This window comes from Choloepus didactylus, chromosome 9 (genome assembly GCF_015220235.1).
Source record: "Choloepus didactylus isolate mChoDid1 chromosome 9, mChoDid1.pri, whole genome shotgun sequence".
Lineage (NCBI taxonomy): Eukaryota > Metazoa > Chordata > Mammalia > Pilosa > Megalonychidae > Choloepus > Choloepus didactylus.
The window spans coordinates 51,525,326-51,534,879 of record NC_051315.1 but is presented as its reverse complement, the minus strand read 5'-3'; positions in this window follow the sequence as shown (position 1 = coordinate 51,534,879).

The window sequence follows — 9,554 nt, the reverse complement described above, 5'->3', positions numbered from 1 at the left end:
ACCAATTGATTGTTTGAGTGTGATGTTTAAATTTCATGTATTTGTGTATTTTCCAGTTCTCTGCCTGTTATTGATTTCCAGCTTCATTCCATTATTCAGAGAAGGTGTTTTGTATAATTTCAGTCTTTTTTAAATTATCAAGACTTGTTTTGTGACCAAACCTGTCATTTATCCCAGAGAATGATCCGTAAGCACTTAAGAAGAATGTGTGTCCTGCTGTGTAGGAGTGCAATGTTATGTATGTGTCTGTTAGGTCTAGTTCATTTAAGATATTATTCATGTTTTCTCCTTCCTTACTGATCCTGTTTCTAGATGTTCTATCTATTGATGGGAATTGTGTATTGGATTCTCCAAGTATTATTGCAGAGACATCTATTTCTCTGTTCAGTTTTGCTAGTGTATGCTTCATGTATTTTTAGGCACCATGATTAGGAACATAAATGCTTATGATTGTTATTTCTTCTGGTTTCTAGCCCCTTTTATTAATATAAAGTGTCTTTCTTTGTCTCTCATAACAATTTTGTATTTAAAGTCTATTTAGTCCAATATTAGTATAGCTACTTCAGCTCTTTTTTTGTTTTCTATTTGTGTGGAATATCTTTTACCAACCTTTCACTTTCTACCTATTTGTGTCATTGGGTCTCAGGTGAGTCTCTTGTAGACAGCTTTTTAAAATCCATTATGCCAATCTGTGTTTTCTTATTGGAGAGTTTAATTCATTAACATTCACTGTTATTATTGTAAAGCCAGTACTTACTTCATCCATTTTATCCTTTGGTTTTTATTTGCCATATCTTATTTTTGTCTCTCTTTTTACCCTTTTAGTTACCCTTACTGATTATCTCCATTTCTACATTCTGCTTCAAGCCTTTCATCCTGAAGATATCCCTTTAGTGTTTCCTGTAGGGCAAATCTCTTATTGACCAATTCTCTGAATTTCTTTTTATCTGTGAGTTTTTAAAACTCCTCCTCATGTTTTTAGGATAGTTTTGCCAGATAAAGAATTTTTGGCTGGTAGTTTTCCTCTTTCAGTGCCTTAAATATATATCATACCACTGCCTTCTGGCCTCCTTGGTTTTTGATGAGAAAGTGTCACTTAGTTTTTTGCAGTTCCATTGTATGTAATGAATCACTTTTCTCTTGCTGCTTTCAGGATTTTCTCCTTATCTTTGGAAATTCATACATTTTGATGTGTCTTAAAATAGTTCTATTAGGATTTATTCTGTTTAGAGTACCTTGTGCTTCTTGGACATGCATATTTATGTCTTTCATAAGACCTGGAAAATTTTTGGCCATTATTTCCTCAAATCTCTTTCTGTCAACTTTCGCATTTTTTTCTCCTTGTGAGACACCCATGACATATATATTGTGTGTTTCACACTTTAATTGAACTCCTTGAGACCCTGTTCAGTTTTTTCCATTCTTTTCTCTATCTGTTCTGCTGTCTGTAAAATTTTGATTGTCCCATCTTCTAGTTCACTGATTCTTTCTTCTGCCTGTTCAAACTTACTGTTTTATGCCTCTAATATATTTTTAATCTCTTCTATTGTGCCTTTCATTGCCATAATTTCTGTTATGTTTCTTTATATACTTTCAAATTCTTCTTTATTCTTACCCAATGTCTTCTTAATATACTTTATTGCCATAATTTCTATTATGTTTCTTTATATACTTTCAAATTCTTCTTTATTCTTACCCAATGTCTTCTAAATATACTTTATCTCTTTAGCCATGTTTTCCTTCGTCTCCTTGAATTGATTTAGGAGATTTGTTTGAATATCTTTGAGTATTCCAAATTCTGAATCTCCTCTGAAGTTTTAATTTTTTCCTTTGACTGGGCCATGTCTTCCTGTTTCTTAGTATGGCTTGTAATTTTTTGCTGATGTCTGAGCATCTGATTATCTTGATGAGTTTACTGTGAAAATCAGTCTCTCTGCTTTGCCTAGGGTTGTATTGTTGGTTGGCTTTGTGTTAAGCCTCTTCTTTGACACTTGGTCGAACTTATTCTAAACTTTTAGGACTGCCCATGTTTGATCAGATTTTTCTGAACTCTTATTCATCTGATTCTTGTCCTGGTACAATTTGTAAGATTTCACTATTTGTACAACTTTTACCCTCAGGAGAATGCTTACTTTCCTCATTTCCTTTTCTAGGAATCGTGATCCATTTTGTTTGTTTTTGTTTGCCACTAGAGTTTCGTTCTCTTTTTTTACACTCCTTTCATTGCCTCTAGCTGTTTTTTTCGAATTCTGGAATGAGGATCTCCCTAGAGTGGACTTTCCCAAATCACTATTTCCCAGCCATAATAGAGCCAGGGACCCAAAAAAGGGGCACAGACCAGCTTCAAAGACCCCTGGGAAGAGAGCCAGGAAAGATGCCAAAAGCCTTTTTGATGAGTCCCCAAATCTCCACTTTCCTGGCTTGCCCAGCAGATGGTGCCCTTCAGCAAACTGTTCCATGCAGCCCTAGGGAGGCATTGTGTCTTTAAACCTCCACAGCCTATACTCCATTGGGGGTGGGTTTGAAACAGTGACCATGGCCATCCCTGTCTGGGGCACACTGAAATAGCAGCTCAGAGCCAGGATCCAGTGATACGAATTCATCGATCTAAAGTCATGATCAATGTTCAGCCATGCTCCCACAAACACATACTTTTCTTGGGAAGAGGACTTTCACATTCCTCTCTCTCTGCTGTAGCTAGCCAGAGACAAGACCCTAAGGTAGGCTGTCTTAAGAGTGGGAGATGGGCACCAGCAGCCACAGCATCATGAGCTACTCTGTTGTTTATGGCAGTTTTTAGCGTCTTCCTTCTGCTCTTCTGTGGATGCTGTGCAGTACTCTTCTGGCCTCCAGAAGCCCAGAACAGTTGTTGCAGACAGCTCCTGCCTGGCCATTAGCTGCTTTGGAAGAGGAGTGTCCTGGAGCTCCCTACTCCACCATATCCCATGGGATTTCTCTTGCACTGTTTTAAGTAACCTTTCATGCACCACCTGTTTTTTCCGGCAGCCCAGACTTAACGAAACAGAAGTCAGACTTAAAGTAGAAAACCCAACACAAAACCAAAATGCCCACCAACAGCCAAGAGTAGGATTGTATTAGGTTTGCTAAAGCTGTCAGAATGCAAAATCCCAGAAATGGATTGGCTTTTATAATGGGGGGATAATTAGTTTACAGATTTACAGTTCCTAGGCCGTGAAAATGTCCCAATTAAGACATCAATAAGATGATACCTTCTCTGAAGAAAGGCTGATGGCATCTGGGGTTTCTCTGTCACATGGAAAGGCACATGGTTGGTGTCTGCTGGGCCTCTCATGGGATTAGCTTCTGGTTTTCATTGCTTTCCCCAAAATATCTCTGGGCTTCTGTCTTAGCTTCTCTCTTTCAGCTCCTGTGCATCCTTGCTTGTTTTTCCCAGGGCATTTCTCTTTAAGCATCTGGGAGGTCATCTATTAACTTCTCTGGGGCAAACTCTGGATTTCATTTCTTAGCTTCTCTCCTGCTTCTGGTTTCAGCAGCTGTCTCCCAAATGTCTATGGGCATTTTCTCTGTAAGCATCTTGGCCTGTGTTGTCTCTGAGCTCTCTTTCTCTCCCTGAGCTCTCTTAGAGGACTCCAGTAAAGGATTAAGACCCACCCTGAATGGGTGGGGTCACATCTCCATGGAAATAATCTAATCAAAAGGCCCCACCCACAATAGGTCTGTCCCCATAAGTGGATTAAAAGAACATAGTCTTTTATGGGGTATGTAACAGATTCAAACCAGCATAGATGGGATTCTGTAGGTTGAGAGAAATGAATTTTTTATCTCTATAGAATAGGGCACATTCCCTGAGTGGTTTCATGGTTTTCAAGTATGAAGAACAAACTTAAGGGGTATTATTCTTGATATTTGAAAAATAATATTCCTTAATGTAGCAAAATAATCATTATTATAGAAAACAGGAGAACATTAAATATTCCTATTATAGCTCAGTAGATTAATGGAACAACTATCCATGTAGAGTGAAATTAGTCTTAAATTGTTTAATTCAGCACACTATTTCTATCTTCTTACAGTATTGAAATGATTGTAATTATCTAAATAATAATGAGTGCTTTAGAATGTGCGATCAACATGGAATGTGCCAAAGCTTGTTGGGTCCTTTCCCAAAGAATGTGATGGCTCTTAGATGTAAAGAAAAACGATTGACCAACATGCTTCAGAATTGAGCTGTTTTGTATAACTTGAATATTCTTTTAGGTATAGGGTTTGCAAAAAAAAAAACTCCAAATTCTTGTAAATATATTTTCATTGGTGTGTTTTCTGTCTTAAGTAGAAAAATATACTAAGATGTTCTTTGCCAATTCAGGATCTTGAAATGCTTCTGTGATCTTCATTCTCATGATGAAGAATGAGTATTGAAGAGGTAGAAAACATTGAATTGAATATTTCCTGACTCAAAAGAAACCCAGAAAACCTTTTAACATTATGCTTCTGAAACCCACTGTTTTTATCATTCATCTCTGTTTGATAGAAGCCAAGCACAAAAAAAACAAAACAAACAAACAAATAAACAAACAAAAATGCCAGCCTAGCTAACTTAGATTTCATTGTGGTAAATTGATTGTAGCAGAAATTATACATTACTATCCTGGAATTCTTATTGAGGTCATAAATCTTTGATCTGATATGAAAATATTTGTCTACTTATTACAATTAGTATTACATTCTAAGGGATAGTTTAAAAATGTACAATAAATTGCTTTTTTTTTTTAGCTTTTTTCCCACTCCTTCCTTCCTCCTTTCCTCTCTCTCTCCCTTCCTTCCTTCTTCTTTCTCTCCCTCCTTCCCTCTCGTTAGTCCTTCTGTCCAAGCTTCTGTCCAACCTTTGTTCCATTCCTCCCATTCTTCCCAGATTCAGTAAATATTTATTGATTACATAACTCTGCTTTTTATAATAAATTTGATCAACATTGACACACACCAGGTTATTCACAGGCCTAGCCATCTCTATAAAGTAATTTATCTTACCACTAAAAAATAAAATCTTTGACACTAAATGTGTTATACACACCTTGTTATAGATAGTAAATGTATATTTTATAGTTCCAGTCATTATTATTAACTTCAGAATTAGATAATCATATACTGCTACACAAAATAATCTGAACCTTTTTTTTTTAATTTTCCCTACAACTGCTTTTCTTGACTCTGAAAAGATTCTGAGGAGAGAAATAAAATCATATCTTTCTTGCTCATAGATGATGGATAAATTGTCACTCTTACCCTGCACTTTCACAAACACAAACATACCCAAATTTAAAAAACACGCACAATCTTTCCACCTCACCTATATACAGGTTCGTTAAATAAGGATTTGTTGAAATATGGTATTCCTCTGATGGAAAATTCTCACAGAGAATTCTCACAGAGAATTTCCTTCTTATTTGATCTCGTTATTTGTAATTAATGTTTTCCCTTACTCCAACTACTCATTATTTTTATTTAATAGACACCTTATAATTGCTTTCCAGATACTACTCTGGGACTTACTTAAATTTCTTTAACCTTTTTGCTTGAGAAACAAAAGATGAATTATTTTGCTTGATTTTCCTATTTAATTTTTATTTTATGATATTAAAAAGGAAATTGGTTCAGCATGTACCTAATATACTTAATAAGAAAATAAATATGCATGACCTTGATGTTTCTCATTACTGTTCTATATTTAAAATATATTTAATTACCCTTGTTTGATTAGTATTATTGTAAATATTTACAAGACCTGTATTTCAATTCCTTCTGTTATATATGTGTGTATATCTTATATACACTCATACAAACACACACACAGACATGAAAATTCTAACTTAAGGATTTAACACTTTGTACACATTCAGCCTAAATATGTATAAATATATTGCAACCTGGAATTTTTACTACACTTCATAGATTTTAAAGTATTTTTCACATGGTTTAAATCTCAAAATATTTTCTCCCTGCTTTATAAGAAAGGGAACTAAAGTACAATTTGGTTCAGTAATGTATCCAAGGTCACTTAGCCAGGCAGCAGTGTTCAATCTGCTACTACCTGAGGCTTCTGATTCCTAGCCTGCAACCATTCTACCTCAGCTGCTTTTGGGTGGTGTGCTGTGATCCTTGTGAAGGCAGCACTCACGAAGTGGGCTTGTTTGACACTGGTTAGGTATGTTGGAAATAACATAATAGTATAATGCTGACCTCGAACACTAGTAATTTATATTTCATTTTGTGCATTTCTTTCCAGCAACATAGGCAAGTTTATTTTTACATCTGAATCCTTCTCAGATTTTGAATCTGTTTTGCCTCCCTTCACTTCCCCTTCCTGCCCTGCCCAAATGCTTGCTTACCCTTCCCCCCACCATTGCCTAACTTTTTTCTGAGCAATTTTCCCATTTTAGGGACTGTGAGTGTATGTGTGTGTATGTCCTCATGGCTTTGTGGGGGCACACGTTTCTTTCTGATTATCATTATGTCCTGCATTCCATAGTCTGTTTTTGAGTAGAGTGCTTTATATATTGTTGTTAATGTTCTCATTAAAGTTCTTTACAGCTAGAATGCAGTATTTATGTATGACTGCACCACAAAAGAGGTAGTTGAGGAGGCTAACCATTTAGCTTTGCATTTCTAATCTCCCAAAAGGAAAACAAACAAATAAGAAAACAATGTGTGGGTTTTAGAAAACAGGTAAATTGAATACAAAATGCTTGCTATTCTGAGATAGATGTCAGAGAATCAACTCAACTCAGGAACAGCTATGAAATATTCAAAAAGCTATTGTGCTGGGAAAGCAGAAATAGCATGCCTATGCATAAAAACTTTTAAAAAGCTCCTTCAAATACAAATATGCTATTGTTTTGCTATACTAGACATAGCTTGGGTAACTTTAAATAGGAGCCAGAAGCCTACATTTGATTTTAAAAATGGGAAGAGGAAAAAAGAAAAAGATCAAAAATATTTTACTTGTATTTCACTTGGTGAGACCAAATAATACAAGCTTCATAGTTTATAGAACAAATGCTAAATTTGATGGAAAATATCACTTTGCCTCTATAACTTGTCACGTAACATTCATGACAAAGTTGTGATATTTGTGTGCTTGAGTTGTTCCTATACCAATGGTGGGTGGCTGTCTTCACTTTGAATTCAGTTACAGTGGCATGCATTGGGATTCAGAGAAGTTTGTTTGGCATCCAAATTTCTTTGAGTCTTGTTATTTCATGGGAGTGTTTTAACTGTGATATTAATGGGGCTTTAGCTAATTAAATAAGCAGTCATAAATTAGCATTAGTTTTAATAATATGGTAATATTTTGATAAAAAATAATGTTCTTTCAAATGCCTGGGTACCTTGCTGACTATATGAAAGAAAATATATTACATTTTTTGGTTCTTAATGTGGTCAGTATGATAGATTTTCACGGTCACTTGCTAAATTCTTGTCTAATTTCACAGTAATAAACAGATAATCATCCTCTAAGCAATGCTATTGGACATCCTCAACTGGGAGTATCTGGTGTTCAGAGAAGATTTCCAAGATAGTTTTCCAGCAATTTTTTTCTTGCTCTTCTCTTATTTACTTTATAGTGACTTGAATTCAAGGGGGAAATGAAAAACTGGCCACCGAGGGTGTCAAAGCTTACTTGCTGGAAATAAAATCAATATGTCATCTAATTTCAAGGAATATGAAGTAGTACTTCCCCTGAAAGCCTGACAAGTAAGATCAGGAAATAGTTTTTTAGCTACTTCCTTGGGATATACTATGAGAAGCCAAAGAGAAACAAGGAAATTGTACCGTATCACAATAAAATAGCTCATTTGTTATGCTCAAGTCTCAAGCTTCCTACCTGAGTAGTTGTATCATAGAGGATTGAGTCTAGTAGATCAGGCTGATCCTGCAGATACCCCCTGTGAATAGCCTAAAGTCTGATGGGGTCAGTTCAACAAAAATTGGGGGAGGGGAGGCATCTAATTTGTGCTAGGGTCTGTGGGGGAGCTCACTGACACTATGAGAAGTAGAAGAGGAAGGAAATGCCTTAGTAAGTGGTAAATCAAATTTTGAGTACTGATATGGCCCTCACCCAGTTTTGTATTGCAATAGGCAGTGGCGTGTGAGCTCTTCCGATCTGCCAGGATCCTCATTCTGCATGGGCTATACTGATCACAAAACTTGGGAGGCTGTGAGTCCTCATTTTAAAAGATATTCCAACTGGACTAGAGCTTTGTTGTTCAGGGTTAGCTCACATTATATGAGATCCTGCTGAATAGATAAGAACATGTATTCCAAATGAGAAGAAATCAATCTTTGCTATTTGTTGTTTAATTTAAATTCAGTGATTTTATTTTGGTCAATTAGATGAAAGAATTAGTCAAACAATTTTTTTATTTGAAGAAACTGACTTCAATTGATCATACAATTAATTACAGGTGAGTGTTCAAGATAGGAGTCCCATGTAACTATAGAATCCTTAGCTTTTTCTTTTTAATTCTATATGATTCCTTCTTTAAAACCATACTAGAATTAAGATAACCACATAAAATTAAACTCTCCTGGGTTCGTATTTTTTATATTGTAGATGGTGTATGTTTAACAAATAGAAGCTTTGATCTGGACTCTTTTTAAACTCTATCTGTTGAGTATTTGATCTTTACATGTGAATTATTTAAATGAAAGAGAATGATTATGCCATATACCTAGCAGACAAGTATATCCCATCCTCTGTAGAAAATGCTCCAGTGCCTAATCTGTCATTTCCTGATCGGGCACAGTCAAGATTTATAAAAGGCCATTAATCACTTTTAGATTGTAACTGAAAAGTCTCACAAAATATTCTTCTCTATTTATTCCTTTTGTTAAATAGTAAGAAAAGATTCACCATCATATTTGGAAAACCTGTGATTTTCAGTCAAGAAATGCCACACCTGAAACATAATTATGACTGAAACTAATTGCATCATTTTTATCAAGATAAATTTTAAATTACCTGAATAGATCAATTTATTAATTAAAACAAATATTTATACCTGCTTACACAAGATATTTCCAATGCATTCAGAGAAGGGAAATATCAAGAAAGATTAACTAGTCTTTGCCATTATGTAGGTTTCCCAAGAAAACTTGAAATTCTAAAAGGAAATCCAGCATTGATTATATAATTTAAGTGTTTAGACTAATATTTACAGTTGATTTTCTATGAAATTCTGAATGATTTTGCTTCCAAAGTCCTGGAGACATTTTTTGGATAATTCAATGTAAGCAGATACTTTCTTTGTTAAATGTCTCCTTTTAATTCACCACTGCTATCCTCTCTACTACTGTTGCGGAGATTAGAAGAAGAACTTGCTCTGGTCAATCGTATTAGGTAGGGTTCTCTAGGGAATCAGAATCAATGAGAGATATCTATGAATATAAGATTTATAAAAGTATCTCATGCAGCTGTAGGTATGCAAGAGTCCAAATTCCGTAGGTCAGACAGCAAACTGGCAACTCCAATGAAGATGTTCGATGAACTCCTCAGGAAACAAACCGGCAACTTC